Source organism: Megalobrama amblycephala, linkage group LG21 (genome assembly GCF_018812025.1).
Source record: "Megalobrama amblycephala isolate DHTTF-2021 linkage group LG21, ASM1881202v1, whole genome shotgun sequence".
In the NCBI taxonomy this organism is placed as follows: domain Eukaryota; kingdom Metazoa; phylum Chordata; class Actinopteri; order Cypriniformes; family Xenocyprididae; genus Megalobrama; species Megalobrama amblycephala.
In genome coordinates, this window is record NC_063064.1 from 22,416,456 (window position 1) to 22,427,021 (window position 10,566).

The following is a 10,566-nucleotide window of genomic DNA, read 5'->3' on the forward strand; positions in this document are numbered from 1 at the left end:
ATAAGATTCTCACTGGTAATTGTGACATGGCTGCGGCATTCATGCATGCTCATCCATGAAAACCATTAAAAAAAAAAAAGTTGAATTTTGCTAAAATATTAAAAAAAAAAAAAAAAAATAGTAGTTACTGATTAGCTAATAGTGAACTACCACATTCAACTGAGCATTATTACTTACTAATTCATTAATCAGAGTTTCTTGTTAGTTAATAGTAGTTAGAGTATTAATAATGCATTACTCATTTGTTCCTGTGAAGTTATTCATTAACGAAGGATCAGTATTCTAAAGTGTTACCATTTTATTGGTGCAGATATGAGTAAGTGTGTCCCATCAGGTAATCAAAAGTTATATGCACACTTGCGCTCACTTGAACACTTGGGATACAGGAAATACAGGAAATGCGTCATGTCAGTAGACAAGTGGTTGAGTGCAAAGACCACAGGTGTTAGCCCTTTCCTGTGTTTGAAGTGTTGTATGGTTATTCTGGTGCAACTTCACAAATTCAACAAGGTGCATAGAAAAATACCAGCAACACTTGTGAAGTGTAGAGGTCAAAATAACCAGATTGTGGCTGAAAAAAATAGTGTTTATTTCACCAACGCGTTTTGGCACACATGCCTTCTTCAGGGCCTTTCCTGTGTTTGTCAATTTGATACAACACATCCATCTCATTCTTTAAGAGTCTTCTAAGAAAAACTGGCAACTGGTAAAACATTTATGAAATAAAGAAGCATGAGTGACTAATTGCAAATAACATACAAAAACAATTTCTGAAAAAATACAACATAGGCTCCTTTAATCTCACTAAGTTTTACAGCTGCCTAAAAATGAAATTTGCTATTTGGCTATAATTCACTGTTATTGGGTTAGTTTTTGTATTTAAAGCTACAGTCCATAATTTTGCCTCTTTGTCGCCATCTCTGTTTGAAACCTGCAATTGCAGTTGTTTGCAGAATTATTATTTGTGCATGCGTTGTGCCTCGGCACGGCTCCTCAGCGCGGATGAATCTAATGTTTGCTGTCAATCATCACATCGGTGTGGATACTTTACTTCAGAATCACAGATTGTAGTTTTGGAAGTATGACCAAAATAAGAATTTTCACAGAAAAATGTCATCTGAACAAGTAAGAAACATGTCTGCCACTTTAGTTCTGACTAACTGAGGGAAAAAAAGCATTACAGTAAATTGCGCTGCCAATGGTGATTGCTTAGCTCATATCACGTCAAACCGTGCAAATTATTATTATTGTTATACTTTGTTCTCAAATTGTTAATGTCAACAACATCAGCATTGCATGACTATGTGTATTTAGTGTGTATTAGCGTTACCTGTAGATTTCAATTTCTGTACAGTCTAATCACTAACGTTAATTTGTCATACCATACAATCTGCCATCAAAATGATACGTTTAATTATTGCAGCTGCTGTGAGAAAAGGCTATAAATGATCTGCCTCACATGCGACATAGCCTACTAGCTGAGACTCATTCTCTACATATACAGATGTGACGCAATGACGCAAAGACAAAAGGCGACATGCTCGAATGTCCCTCGGAAACCCACCAGTACCACCCGAATTATAAAACATTATTAGAAGCTTATCATTGTGAATCGGGCTAAGGTAAGGAGATAGTTTCGAACACTGGCTGGTTATGTACATGCTCAGTGCACAAAATTTCTGTGATTAAAGAATGTTCTGTGAAACTGTGACTGGGAGACACTGTCTGTTGTCTCAATACTATCACAGCTCTGTGTGAACTTACTTTTAATGATGTCTTTAAAACCACCAGGATTGAAGAAGTCTGTGTTTTCCAAGATGCCCTATTTGAATCAAGGGAAGAGAATACTCATTCAGTACTGTGTCTCATTACATTACTGTGTTAGCAGGTGTCCTCAGCTCAGTGGCCCAAGGTTTTTGAAAAGATTAATAAGAAGATTAGTAACTGAACAAACATCTTTTAAAATGAATGTCTTTTAAAATGAAAATTATGCACAATATCTGAACATTTCTGCAAATAATTTTGATAAATATACAAACAAACAAACAAAACAAGAAAAGAATAGAAATATTAAGAAAAAGCACAAAAGAGAACAAAAACCTACTTCTACTAATAAAAACAACTTGTGGCATTGACTGAGATGGAAACAAGTAAGCAAAAGGAAACGTGTAAGAATGTTTGAAACATAAAAAAGAGAGGCTGATGAGGACTTGTAGCCATAAATAAATCATTCAGCAGATGTATTAGACTGTATTAGTATTAGATATTAAACTGTATTAGAGTTTAGACTGGAGCTGAATATAAAAAAGCAAGAGCTCCGAGGAGATCAAAGGAAGGTCACATAGAGAAGACGAGAGAGAACATTCTGGAAAAAGGTCACTTATAATGTGAAGAAACCATTGCATAGAGCAGAGTGATATCATCATCCACAGAGTCTATACATAGAGGAGTAAACTCATTTATTATTTCATCCACCCAAAAAACAAACAAACAACAATAAATAAATAAATAAATAAATAACTTGATGGAAGGTTACGTTCAATTTATAAACAGAGCTATTATAAGCTCATTTTAATGAGGAATAACTCATTGCTAAACTATAATGAGGAACCTTATTATGAGGCACTGCCACTGACTATAGACATAATTAATATCATTTTGATTATCACAGCTATAATTATAAGCATCATTATCTCTGGTAGAATTAATAATGATAACTATGTAGGCCAATTCAAAGCACTTTATTTTAACTATCAGTATGCAGAAAGGTAATTCTTTTATTAATCACAATGAGGTAAACTTACTTCATTCTCTATATAATCTTTTTTAATCTCCACCCTCAAATGAAATCGGTTCAATTTATTAGGTGGCATGTGTGAAGCTTGGTAGTGCATTACTGTCAGTGTAATCCAATTAGTCTGAGCACAGCAATGTTCAGGCTCCAAGCTGGTGTTGAGGGAATTCTGTCTGCATGCATCCTACCAAATGCTTCCCTGCTGTGCATAAGAGCATTAGCAACACTGCCTGGATGCAGCAGACGTTATTATCACCTTTCCATGATGAAGGCAGGGGATAACTGTATCCCCTAGAACATGGCGACTTATGTAAAAAGAATAGAATAGTAACAGCATGGAAGGGATAGAGACAATTTCAGTAAATTAGAATAGTTTAATAATAAGAATAGAATAGAATAGAATAGAATAGAATAGAATAGAATAGAATAGAATAGAATAGAATAGAAGAGTAAAAACATGGAAGGGTTAGAACATGGTAACTTCAATGAACAGAATAGAATAGAAAATTTTTCTAAAACAAGGAGGGTACACGATTTGAGGCGAGAGCTTTAATCCACGAGTGAACACACAGGCTGCATTTTCCTTTTTGAGTCTGAGAACCCCGCCTCTTACACACACGGCAGCCTTATCATTCACAGGTGAGTGATGTCATCTGAGCTCATACTTTACATGTTAGTCAATACTATCCATGCTTAACCCTCTACCGCATAGTGTTGCCATATGGCAACATACTCTTTGTGTTCATTTCCTTGCCACTGTCTCTTTAAGAGAACATTCTAGTTTTTTTTGTTGGTAAGAGAAGACCTTAGTTTAGTCAATGATGTGCTTTGGTTAAGTCACATCACATGCAATTTTTTTCTGTGACGCGATATCTGACAGACTGCTGTCTCTTGTCGGTAGTTGCTGAAAGCAAACTAAAACGTCAGTAACAAACAAGGACCCGCCCATGTCACATTCACAAAAATTTTTTTAACATCATCTCAGGTAAGGTATGATGACATATTCACCACTCAAAAAAGTTTTTATGAAATTAGTTTTTGGTAAATCGAGAAAATGTCTGTGTTGCCATATGGCAACACTGTGCAATAATGGAATGCCATTATTATAATAGGTTAGCTAGCTAGCAAAAGTTAGCTGCAGTCTGTTAAGCTGTAACAATAAAAACATTAATGCTAGTGATATAATGTTGATTAGTCATATGTTAAGGACTGCCATGGCATTTGTATTATGGATTAAATCATATCAGAGATCTGTCATCACAGCCAGTACTACTGGCCCAGACCAACCACTGGCCTACCATTGTGTCTCAAAAAGGCAGGTGCAAGTGGCTGTAAGTGTATTGTTAGGGTGAAGTGCACCAAATGTAATGTGTACATGTGTCTCACCTCTGAAAAAAAATGCTTTTTGAAGTTTCGTACAGAAAAAAGGTGAAGTTTCAAGGATTATGGGGGATTTATGAGCACAAGATGTTGGAAAATAAGTATAAGGTGTTGTTTATATTTACTGCTAAAGCTTATAATAGCACCAATTGATTCAATACAAACAACATTTCTGAGGAAAAATATCAACTATATACACTTACACTTATTCTAATTTATTTCCACTATTGCGCGTTGTTGCCATATGGCAAAATATCATAAAGTACCTTAAAATAATATTTTTTTCCAAAATTTTTTACAGCACTTTAAGTTAAGCCATTCTAAGAAAAGAAAAAGAGACAAATATTTTTTTTTTATAGATTTACCATAATGCGTGCGGTAGAGGGTTAAATACCTAACAGCGTCTTCACTGGTTCGTGTTCGTTTACATTGATGACATCCTCGTCTACTCCCGGGGCATGGCCGAATATCGTCAACACATTGCGGAGGTCCTGAAATGCCTGAGAGAGGACCACCTTTTCTTTAAAGCAGAGCCCAAGTCTCTGTCCTCGTCACCATCTGTTCATAAACATATTAATGGAAAAAGTGTCATTACACTGTATTCAGCACAAACTAGGCTACCATAACATGTGAGAAACATGTACGTACATGTTTGTATTTTTGAAGGAATAACATTTATGCGTGGTTATTGAATAAACAAAAAACTTAAGTCACTGAAATAAGGCCAAAAAAATAATATTATATATGTGTTCACAAGACTTCTGGGTATTGGAGATTATAGACTACAGTTTTTACTTCAAAATGATGTAAAATTATCCTGCCTACTCCTTCATATAAAACAATAGAGAGATTTAAATTTTGTAAGACACTTTTTGTCAAGAAACACAGTATGCGTGGAGGTGTGAGTCATCATGAATAATGGGTGATTTACACCTGAGAAGACAAAAGAATCGCATAAATCGCATTAATGACTTGCATATTAATGACGCTTTTCAATCAGGTAGGCTGTGAAAAAACCCTCTGATCATGTCTCAAGCTCATCATGGTGTATATCAAACATACAGAAAAAACAGCAATACTGTGAAATATTATTAAAATTTAAAATAATGGTATTCTATTATATACTTTAAAATATAATGTATTTCTGTGATGCAAAGTGTCTGAACAATTATGTTACCTCTGTGGCATTTCATATAGCCTTTTTTTGCTTAAAAGCATGCATATTTGGAGAAATATTGATGGATTCTCATATGTTTATGTACATTTTCTATACAGAGTAATATTTATTCAATATTTATTGTCATTACTATGAACGCTGGATACTGTGTTTTCAATTCATACTTGCAGCCGGAGGGCGCTCTGTGCACCTTTAGTCCACAAATGCCTCCTAAAGAAGAATAGGCCATGTGACAATCCAGGAACTAACCAAACTAACAGAGGCTTCCAGAGGTCGCTAACTATGGCTATGCAAAACACTTTTGAAGACAATAAATACACGTTTGAGATGATGTATACATGTATTGCCTCAGAATTTGCATCTGAATAGTGCTGGCTCTGTGGGCGTGGCCGCATTAGCGGATAATGAGCTGAATCACGGACTTCTGACATGGCTCTTTTTTCATACAGATTACATAAACACAGAATATTTGTTTTCGATTTGACTTACACAATTTAAAACCTGACATTTCAACGTTTCTTTAGATATACATCTATTTTTTTTGTGATTAGTATTCACTAAGTTACAGTTCATTTTCTGAGAACTATCAGATTGGACTTCGTTCAGGGGGAGACGAGAGATCACGCATCATGTTAGTTTTCTTTATTTTGCAAAAAGCACAACATTTTGTTTTTACTCTGAGTGTACACAAATAAAAGAAGATATTCAACAGATTAAAATGGTGTATAACTCTTAATTGTATGTGCAACACTGACGGAGTATTTTGAGTCTCTTTCACACTGATAAAAAAAAAAAAACAAGGTAGTATCGCCTGCGATACCTCAGACTCCAGAGTGTTAATCCCTGACAGGAACGTTGGGCTTTATTTTTTACTCAATTTAATTTCGTCCAGGTACAAAGAATGTTAAGGCTGACGCCCTCTCCTGCCTATGCTCAGAAGTCAGTGAAGAACCTGAGCCCATCCTGCCCAACAAACTGATTGTGAGTCCTATTCAGTGGTATTCAAATACTGCCACCTCCCCCATTACCTCCACCGCTACTCCACCGGACTGTCCACCAGAGCTTTAGCATGTCCCCTGAGCACAACGCATGCCTCTCAACCACTTGGTTCACTTATCTCTGGGTACTGGCCACCTAGGGGCCAATAGCACCCTCTCGCTGTTTAAAGATCCAGGGATGTGAGAAGGTTTGTTCGAATATGCGCTGACTGTGCCATTTCTTACCACCTACCAACTGGCAAACTCCACCAGCTGCCCATTCCCAACCAGCCAGGGCCACACCTAGGTGTGGACTTCATCACAGACCTTCCCCCTTCTGATGGTAACACATGCATTCTAGTAATCATTGACCACTTTTCCAAATCATGTCGTCTTCTTCCTCTCAAAGGACTCCCCACGGTGATGGAAACCGCAGAACTCCTCTTGAATCACATCTTCAGTTATTACAGAATCCCAGAAGACATCGTATGAGACCACGGACCCCAGTTTATTTCCAAGGTATGGAAAGCCTTTTTTAACCCTCCTAGGCTTGACCGTAGGTTTCTCCTCTGGATACCATCCCCAGTCAAACAGGCATACAGAGAGAAAGATTCAGGGGAAACTTCGGTAACGCTTTAGATTACAGCCCGGAAAGTACTGTTTAATTACAACAAATTTACAGCATAACTTTCAATAATTATAGTGTAACTATACAGTAAGTATGTGTAAGTATAGGGGAACAATATGTAAAGTATCGTTAATAAAGGGGTAACAACCAGGAAAATAACAAATTATTTATACTGTAAATATTTTATAACTAAGGGGTACATATGACATATAACTAAGGGGTAAGTATGTATTATAAGAAAATTATAAGAAAATACAGTAGGCCTACACCCCGAAATTTTCTCATGGTTTAGGCTATTCATCTTTACGCTTCCGACCAACTGTCACCAGCGCCTGCATGAGAGTCGACTTTGCGTTTGATAGGGATGGGCGGATCGATCCTAAAGTATCGATACTTTCGATACTGGCTTTGTATCAAAAAAATCGATTCTCAAATAGAAGTATCGATCCTATCTATTTATTTATTTATTTTTTTTTTTTTGTGATTATGGTATATTTAATAATGGTAATACGCCGTATATTATTGCAATATTTACTTAAATAGGAACAGCAATGGGAACTACATCTTCTTCCGCTGTATCTCCGCTTGTCGAGACAATATTCGCTCACGCTCACTCTGTCAAAGACAAGCAAGCACGCACAGCGCAGGATTTTAAAGGGAGTCGAGTGCGTGGCTGCAGTCATGACTGAAAGAAAAAGAAGTTTAATCTGGAGTTATTACACTCCAGTTAAGAATGACGAAGCTTCGTGTGACGTTTGTCAAAAAACAATACGCCACACTTTTTTCAAAAGCAAGAGATTTTGACCAGTCAAAGAAAAACAGGCTGAAGGGGAGAATGTCAACATTCACTTTGTTTCATCTCAAAAGCATATAAAGGGAAGAAATGTAGAAACATTGTGACAATTATTGAGAAAAGGTTTGTGAGACACATTTACATTTTTGTTATATTTGTTATATTTTGTTGTTAGCCTACAGTGATATATTTGTTCATTTAATTAATAATGTTCAGTATTTTTTAATAAATAAAAAAAAAGAATAATGTCCATTGCAGTTTATTTAATATTAATAATGATGGCTATCAAAAAACAATATAAAAATATTTCATTGGAGTATCGGTATCAGTATCGATATCGACGATACTTGCCTTGAAAGTACTTGGTATCGGATCGGAAAGAAAAAAATGGTATCGCCCATCCCTAGCGTTTGACGAAGCATATTAATGAGCAACGTGAAGCTTTCATGACGTTCTCGCGGGAGATTCATGTGAAACTCGTGCGAGAACTGCCGTCTCTGTTATTCTGTCTTGTTTGTTTCTCATTCTCATTATCTGTTATTCTGTGTATTTTGTTGTGAGCATTACTAAAAAAAATTATTAAAAAAAAAAACAAAAACTGACGGCATCCAACATCTGCGTGAGTTTCTCGCTATGGTTTCTCGGCACGCTGACGTCACGCTTCAAGTTACGTCAAGCATGAACTCTCAACCCTCGCATGCACGCGCAGGAGAGAGTTGGTCGAAAGTTTTAAAAATATTCAAATATTTGGTATTTTTCTTACAAATACGTATCGTTTCACTTCAGAAGACATCGATTCATCCATTGGGGTCGTATGGATTACTGTAGTTATTGCTGTATGTGCTGTTTGATGCTTCGACTTTTAGGAACACGTGAGCTTGCATGATAAAGCGTTCCCAGATGATTTATTTTTTGTCCTAAAATCCTTTTTGTGTTCATCTTAAGAAGGAAAATCGTATACATCTCAGATGGCATGAGGGTAAAAGATGAGTAAACGGTGAGCACATTTCCGGGTGTACTGTATTTTCTTATAATACAGAATAGCAAATGGGATTCCCTCTTAAGATTCATCAGTGGAAAGAAAGAAACAGAGGAACAAGAGGAGGAGGAAGCCAAGCAAGAGAAACAAATAAGAAGTGTTGCAACTTTAAATCTGTTTTGAAATAAGTTGTTTTTCAAATAAAGTTTTCCAAGTGATATGACTGTTTGCATTTTATTTATTTATTTATTTATTATTAATTACTTACCCTGTAACTACATGAAATAAGAGGGTAACAAGCTCCACTTTAATTTACGGCCCGTAATGTCGTACTTATCCTGTAACTACATGAAATAAGAGAGTAACAAGCTCCACTTTAATTTACAGCCCGTAATGTCATATTTACCCTGTAACTACATGAAATAAGAGGGTAACAAGCTCCACTTTAATTTACGGCCCGTAATGTCATACTTACCCCTTAGTTATATGTCATACGTACCCCTTAGTTATAAAATATTTACAGTATAAATAATTTGTTATTTTCCTGGTTGTTACACCTTTATCCCCTATACTTTACATATTGTTCCCCTATACTTACACATACTTACTGTATAGTTACACTATAATTATTGAAAGTTATGCTGTAAATTTGTTGTAATTACGCAGTACTTTCCGGGCTGTAATCTAAAGCGTTACCGAAACTTCTCCCATGGCCACCAGAACTCTTGGAACCAGTTCCTAGGCTGGGCCGTGTACGTGCAGAATTCCCTCCACCAGCCTGCCACTGGACTCTGGTCTGGAGAATCAACCAATATGCCTTGCATCGACCACTGGTTCCAAAAGTGCGAGAGGGTCTGGGACACAGCTCACCACCAGATCCAGCGGGCAGTGCACCGATGCAGAATGACAGCAGACTTTCGAAGATCTGAAGCACCTGCCTACCAGCGTGGTCAGAAGGTCTGGCTGTCAACCTGGGACATCAGGATGCGCCTGCCCTACAAGAAGCTTAGTCCCAGATATATTGGACCCTTTACCATCATCAGACGGGGGGGGGGGACTCTTACCTTGTTTCTCCAGTGTTTTCTCCAGCATCATCTCCAGTGTTACCTCCAGTGATTTCTTCAGTGTTTCTTCCTGTGATCCTCTCCAGTGTCTTCCCCTTCCTCAAGACTCCTGTGTGTACCTGCATTCAATACTCACCATTCCCCAGCGAAGTGTGTGCATCCAATCTGCCTTCCTTCCGTTAATCAACAATCTCCTGGTCCTGTAAGAGAAAAACATCCACATTACCACTCTATCCATCTCAGTTAAAGTATCTATTGCTGTCAATAAATCGCCCTGTTGTCGGCGCTGATGGCCTCATGGGCAGCGCGCCGACATGTAGCGCCAATGCACTTCAGGCAACCCAAGTTCAGCTCATGGTCCCTTTCCTGATCCCGTCCCACTCTTTCTCTCCCACTTTGCTTCCTGTCTAATCACTGTCCTATCATAATAAAGGCAAAAATGCCAAAAATAAATCTTTTTAAAAAAAATAAAGTGGCCTGTTTATTGTCATCTCTGTGTCTGTGTCTAGTTCCATAGCAATAGTATGTTAAAAGTACATTTTAGTATTCATATTCATGGTGTCTCATAAGAACTACTAAAGAAGAAGTATATTATATATTTTTAGTATATTAAGTACAAAATTAGTGCACAAAAATAGAGCAGTTTAAGTACATTATTGAAGTATGGAATATTGATTTTTTTTTTTTTTACCTGGTAATGAACGCTGGACGATTCATTTGCTTGGTCGTAAATAAAGTGACTCTTTCAAAATTCCCTATAAATTAATGAATAAT

At 36.9% G+C, this 10,566-nt stretch overlaps 1 long non-coding RNA gene across 1 annotated transcript; it reads left to right on the top strand.

The window, feature by feature from the left end:
- The first annotated feature begins 2,863 nt into the window (after positions 1-2,863).
- LOC125256715 lies at positions 2,864-10,248 on the top strand. The gene is made up of 3 exons (XR_007182167.1): positions 2,864-3,433; positions 6,738-6,847; positions 9,879-10,248. It is a non-coding gene; the product is annotated as an uncharacterized LOC125256715 (long non-coding RNA).
- Positions 10,249-10,566: the final 318 nt, after the last annotated feature.